Genomic DNA, 7,206 nt, shown 5'->3' with positions numbered 1-7,206 from the left:
CCTGGGCCCATGGCCTCCTTGCTCATCTTCTGATTCCCATTAAACTTGTACAAGCCAGCTCCAACCCGTGGCCTGAGATGGTGGCATGGACTCATCATGACAGTGACTGAGGGCGCAGTGGGGGCCTCCCTGAGAGTCCCCGGGTCCCAGGTCTCCGTGTTCCGGTGTGAGGAGGTTCCCAGGGCTCAGTTCCCTGTGACGGCATTTCTGGGAGCTCATGGGGGTTATGCTTGTCCCGGTGTCCCTCCCTCCACCCCTCCACTTCCTCTTCCTTCTTCCTCCCCTCCCTCCTTCCCCTGCTTCTTATTTTCGTTTTCTGCTCTTCTATGTTCGTCTCTCTCTCTCTTACTTCATACGTGTTACTTCCCTCCTCTCCTCCTTCCCTCCTTTAATTATCCTTGATCACAGGTGCCCAGCATGGACAAGGTCTCGGGAGCAAGGAGTCACTGAGTGGGTTCCTGGGCTCCTGGAACCCAGAGGGAGGTGAGGACAGACATAACCACAGCACCGCAGTGAGTGTGGGACACGGTGTGGAGGTGAGTGCTGAACACAGAGCTGGGGGGACACAGGGGGTGTCCAGCCTGGACCTGCCAGGAGGGTTTGACAGGGCTGAGCTGCCAGGCCCAGCTCATGAAGCACAAGTAAGGGTGGGCATTAGGGGGAAGGGGTGCTCCGGGCAGAGGAACAGAGGAGGTGGGGACAGTGGAGGTGGGGACAGAGGTGGTGGGGACAGAGGTGGTGGGGACCTGATGCTTGAGCTTGGAAAGGTATTTGAGCGTGCAGAGGCCCTTTCTCCAGAGTGAGCTTGAATGTTGGCTTGTTTGGTTCTCCCCCATCAGCATATCCAGGACCAGAGGAATCTTTAAAAATTCCATAAAATATGAAAGAGCATCTTGGTAGATGGTTTGAGAGCCTCCAACTTCAGAGGCTCATTAGACATTCAGAACCCCTTATTAGCAACTTAAAAAAACTGTCTTGAAAAACTAAAACATCATGTTGGTACATAAATATCTGAGAATTTTCTAGAATCAAAGAAAAATTGTGAACCTTCAGTGGAAAATGCCCTGTGAAATTCAGCAGAATAAACACAAATAAATTCTACACCTAAATCCATTTTGGTAAAACTGCAAATTGTCATCATTAGAAGCCAGCAGAGACAACTGATAGTTTAACCTAAAAAAAAATGACTATCAGACACAGGGGATTGCTGATCAGCAACAGGAGGTGGAAGGAGAACCTGGAGCAATTCCTTGGAAGTCGTGAGGAAACATCACCATCAACATAAAATTTTATTCCCAGGTAAACTGTCACACAATTTTGAGGGAAAAAGTGATATTACAAAACAGAAGACACGAACAGTGTCCTATCACCTGCAGGCACTCATTAACAGAACTATTTAAGGATTCATTACAGGAAGAAGAAATACTAATTCGGAGGAATGGTGTGGGACAAAGGAATCAAGGCATTAATGGGAAAACACACTGCATGCCATTCTTAAAAGACACCCCTGAGTGGCCATAAGCATTGACGGGCCTCCTTCATAATCAGAGGAAACCTGAGGGAAATAAAAGGACATGCAGTGTCACACTCATCAGATTGGAGAAAATGAAAAAGTGCAATAAAACCACATGTTTGCAAAGATGTTGAGAAATGAGCAACTCATGTGTGGAATCTAAAACAGAACAAAACAAATGAACAAAGAAAACAGAAACAGACTCATAGATACAGAGAACAAGTGGGTGGTTGTCCAAGGGGAGGGGGTTGTGGGTTGGGGACAAAATTAATAAGGAAAAAAACAAAGCTGTCATGGTCTCTGTATTTATGACGTGGTGTGTATCTGCAAATAAATTTAAAAAGAAGAGGGGAGCCCTGGCTGGTTTGGCTCAGTGGTTGAGATGTCGGACCGCAGAGCGAAGAGGCCTGGGTTTGATTCCCAGTCAAGGGCATGTGCTTGGGTTACAGGTTTGATCCCCAGCCCCGGGTTGGAGTGCCTGCAGGAGGCATCCAATTGATATGCCTCTCACATTGATGCTTTTCTCTCTCCTCTCTCTACCCTTCCCTTCCACTCTCTCCAAAAATCAATGGAAAAAATACCCTCAGGTGAGGATTAAAAAAAATAAGAAGAGGGGATGCTGAGATAAAGTGCATGTGGGCATTCAGGCCAGCAGCTGTGTGTGTGTGTGGGGGGGGGGGGCAGTGCCCTGCACTGCTCTGAGCAGGAGTCGTTCGGGCCTCAGGCCGCCATTGGGGGTCCCAGGGTGCTGGGTCTGAGTGACAGGAATGGATGCACAGAGTGAGGGTAGGGCAGCGTGGGCATCAGGGTCAGGATCAAAGCCGGGGCTGTGATGAGGATGTCTGAGCCCTGATAGGGGAAGGCTGAGGGCAGGTGGGCAAAGGGCACAGCTTCTGTCACCTAACAGCCCCTTTTGCAACACTGCAGTGAAGGCTGGACCAGCGAGGGCGGGATGGGGTCCTGAGGGGGCAGCAATGTGCCGGTGTCCACGGGTCCTCAGGGGTCACAATGGAAGTGTTGGGCCCGGGGCAGGGATGGCTCATGGAGGCCCTCATTCATGTCACTGGCTGTCCCATTCGGGCCCCACCAACCACGGGACAACTGTGACCACACTGACAATGACACTGACCTCACTCACTCTGCCCGACGGCTCAGAGGGACACAGGCCACAGGGCAGCTTTGTGTCCACGAGGGCAGCACCTGGGACCGGCTTCTAGCTCTGCAGTTCCCACTGGGGCTCTGACGAAGGCCCCCGAGTTCTGTGTGCTGCTCCCTGGAGCCTCTCCTGGTGGCTGTCCTCCCACAGCCAGGCCCTCTGTCCTAGACCCGGGTGCCAGCCTGTGACACTCAGGTTGTCGGGTCTCCACCTGCACCGTCCTCTCCTGCCTCCTGCTTGCTCTCCACTCTCCACGCTCCCTCCCCCGGGAGACCCAGGCCCCCTGGTCCCCACCGTGTTCTAATGGGTGAGCATCTTGACTGGCATCACCTGGATTCCCTAGGGTTTGCCTGCTGGGCTCCTACTGCACAGGCCCCGCAGCTGGAGGTGCAGCCGCCTCCCTGTGGGACATTCCCAGTGTCCTGGTTGGTAGTTGGATTGCTCTCCCCTGAGGAGATCAGTTTTGCCAGGAGCAGTGCCAGGTGCAGTGGCCTGGCTGCTCCCCTGGCTCCAGGGCAGGCTGGGGAAGAGGCTGGAAGCTCAGGGTCCCGCAGGCACACTGCCACCCAGGACTGAGTTTTCAGCCCCAGGCTGGTCTCCCTGCCCTGGAGCCTCCTAGGGCCTCCCTCCACGTGTGCCCATGCATCATCGTCTGCATGTGTGTGGGAATACGTGCATGTATGCGTGTGTGTGTGTGTGTGTGTGTGTGTGTGTGTGTGTGTGTGTGTGGTTGTTCAGTTGCATGGATTGGGAAGGTCATATTACTTGCAGTTATATGGTCACATATGACTTTGATAGACGTTGAACAGGAGCAGATCACAGCGGAACACCATGTGACAAGGCCACTTGCCAAGTTCACTGTCTGAATTTACGAGGGGCGTCCTGTAAACCACCTTTTGTTACTGACGCTGGACATTTTATTTCTCGGCCTTTGTTTACTTCTTTGGTAAATACTGAGCCTGAATTTCAGTTCTCAGAGGTCACTTACAGTTGCCTTGTATTGGAAGACAACAGGTACTTGGTTATTTTAAGCTTTCTCACACTTATATCAAAAATGGGCACAAGCCCTCCTACATCTGGACATTTAAAAATTATACTTCCAAAGAAATGTCAGAATGAAATTAAAAAGTATATACAACTCACAATGGTGAAAATCCCACCTTCTCATATTCACAGGGACATGATGACTTGTATCTGGAGGGAAATGATCAGAAAATGAACAGAGAATGTTATGTTTAAGTCAAGAAGTGAGAAAAGTTATGTCAGAGGAAACTGAAAGAGAGAATAAGGAATAGAATAAAAGACAGAGGCTAACTAAAGGAAGAAAGTCAGGGGTAATTTAAAACAAATGAAAGAAGCACCTGGACTAGATAATAAGGAAATTACAGGGTTGCAAAGCCAAAAGTGAGTTCCTTAAATCTAATGAAATAGGCAAACCTGTGGCAAGATCCATCAGGCAGGAAACATGATGCACAAATAATATTAGTAATAAAGAGGTGACCAGACACATGGGCAAGGCAGAGATTTTTAAAACTCGGAAGAGGTTAGTATGAACAAGCACATTGAACAAACTTGCCATCAGGGGAAATGGACCATTTTTAGGCGAGTATAACTCCTGAGAACTGACTTTAGGATAAAGGGAAGCGGGACCAGATTTGTAATCATGAAAGGCCTGCTTCTGGGTGGTGAACATCCACCCAGAACTAACATATAAAGTACAACACGGGGAGTTACCCACAGCCTGGCTTCCTGGAGAATTACACTAAGACTTCAAGGCCCCAGCGATCTTCCATGAACAGAAAGAGAGGCAGCTCCCGGGCACACTTTCTGGAGAACAAAACAAGGCCCATAGAATAAAGGACAATTTCAGGACAATTTCCATTATGAACATAGATTGAAAAAATCCAAAGTAAACATTATCAAACCATCTCCCAATGTGTAACATAATTACCAAATAACCCAGGAAGGTCTCAACCACCGCGGTTGAACACCAATTAGTGCAATTTACCACATTAACGGAGCAGAAATAGATGATAAAAACCATGTGATAACCTCAATAGATATGGAAAAGTACATTTTTTTTGGTTGATAAATTCGACCATAGTTTGTGATAAAACTCTTAGCAAACTTGGGCCAAGGGTGACTTCCTAATTCGATAAGGGTGGTTTTCCCAGAAGCCACTGCAAACGTCCTGCTTACCTGGGGCACAGTGGCAGCCCTGCCCCAGAATGAGGGATGATGGACAGGGAGGCCCAGACAGTGCAGGTGACTCCAGGCAGCACACAGTGATCAGAAATACACAAAAGGTGTGAGGACCAGGGAGGAGGAGAGGAGACCACCAGGAACAACACGGTGCTCTACACGGAACACCCAAACCATCTGCTCACAATGTTAGAACTAGTATGAGTGCGGTGAGGCAGCTTTGCCCACCATCAACGCAGGGCCAGCGCTGAAATCCCACAGGCCTTCTAGACACTGCCCATGGCCACTGAGAAGAGGAATCAGTAAGATAGCATTTCCAGTGACTACTACAAGCCAGGGCGAGTGAAATATATTTTGTTGATACAAAAACTGAGAAAGTGCTAGACTGGCACTAGGTAGATTCCCCTCTTCCCTCCCCAGTGTCTTCCCTTTGAGCACCTGATTGAAGATGAATAAGATCTGAAATGTTCAGAGTGGGCCAGGGTCACTCACCTATGATACAAGGCCATCATGTATCAAAAGAACTTTATTTCAGGCACCTGGGTGCAGGTGGGCTGAGGCTGTGACTGAAGGGGGAGGCAGGGTTAAGGGGGAGGCAGGGTTTTGTTACCTTCTGCTGGATGCAAACAGTTCTGCGACATAAGGGTCCGGTCCTTGGTTCCTCCCGTCGCCAGAGGTCTAGTGGTTATCTAGGCTATGCCGCACTCAAGGCTGCAAGTTTTCTGCAAGAAAACTGCTAAGCACATAAGTTTTCTCTGCCCCGTTTTATTCTCTTTAACACTTTCAAGATCAAGTTGCCTTCTGAACTGAAGTTCTTGGTCATGAGCCAAAAGAACAAACTTCTTTATAAAGTTTAGATGTTTGCAGTTGCTTGATAAGAAATATAAGTCTTCTTAAATGTTAATGAATTGAGAGTAAGGAGTGTCTGCGATCAGTAAATTCTAACAACTGAGGTTATAATATCTAATCTCAAGGTTGTGTGAATCTCATGAAAATGTCAACAAATGTTTTTGTTCCAATGTTTGTCATAGAAAAATGCGTTTGTTCAATGTAATTATAAGAAATGTTACCAATGCTCTGTTACTCATGATGGTTCTGTTCTGATTAGAGAAAGCACATTCTCACCTGGCTGGGAGTGTGCGCCCTGGGCCATGGCAGCTTGCACGGGAATGCAGTCCTTCCTCCTGTCCGAAGAACTGTCTGTCATTAATGGAGAGACTTACCACCTGGTAACTGAGATCATCTAGTCCCAGAGGCACCTGCTCTCTACAACCCTCAGCCCCTATTACCTGTAATCTGGTCCCGGGTGCCCGGAGCAATCCACCCTCTGAGACCCCTAAACCCCCAGCCCGCATGACTTGTAACCTGTAATGATTACCCCGTGCCCTCGTTCCCATGCCTGTCCTTCCTACTTTCCCCGTCATCTCTGTCCTTCTACCCGATATAAGCAGTGGCTCATGGTGGGGTGCAGAGCAGATTTCTGTGGGTGACCTGCTGCTCTCCCCTCCTGCCGCCAGACTGGAATAAACACTCCTACATGATTCCACCCCATCTCTGCTGAATTGGCTCAGGTAGTGACAGGCAGCCTGGACCCACTGGTTGTCCGGTTCCAGGTTCACATAAACAGAAGCACACTGTGTGGCCTCTGCGACTGCTCATTTCACTGAACATAGTTTCCAGGGAACATTGTCCTTTGTACGTTTCCTGCTCAGTTTCCTTTGGGGTCAGTTGGCTTCTACATCCTGAGCATCTCTGTGGGTGTGAAGGGCCCTCTATGGGAACAAGCCCCTGTCAGCAGGCATTTGTGTGCCCCTCCCCCTCCTCCATCTGCCTCTGCCCATCAGAACTGATTGACATCTCTCACTTGCTGCCACCTCAGTGGTGGGCCAGCTGTGCACACGTGTGTTTTTTTCTTTTCAGGGTGTTAAAAGAACAAGAAGGCCCATTTTTTTGTTGTTGTTTTTTGTTGTTCTATTACAATTTTTTTTTAATCTTCACCCAAGCATATATTTTCCATTGATTTCTGGAGATAGTGGAAGGGAAGGAGAGGGAAGGAAGATGGGGAGAGAGAGAGAGAGAGAGAGAGAGAGAGAGAGAGAGAAGTGGTAGAAAGACACATTGCTTGGTTGCCTCCCACACATGGAACCCACACGGGGATTGAACCAGTCACCCTTTGGCGGGTGGGCCACTGTTCTAACCATTGAATCACTTGCCCAGGCTAATTTGTTATATTTTGAATGTCCAAGGGCACTTGGTTATGATCTGCTTGGTTATTATCTGATATGAGAAGAAAACAGTATGTAATCCTTGTTTCATAAATGCGGTATCTTCTCCT

Source organism: Myotis lucifugus, unplaced genomic scaffold (genome assembly GCF_000147115.1).
Source record: "Myotis lucifugus unplaced genomic scaffold, Myoluc2.0 scaffold_1076, whole genome shotgun sequence".
In the NCBI taxonomy this organism is placed as follows: Eukaryota; Metazoa; Chordata; class Mammalia; order Chiroptera; family Vespertilionidae; genus Myotis; species Myotis lucifugus.
Note: the sequence above shows the minus strand (reverse complement) of the source record.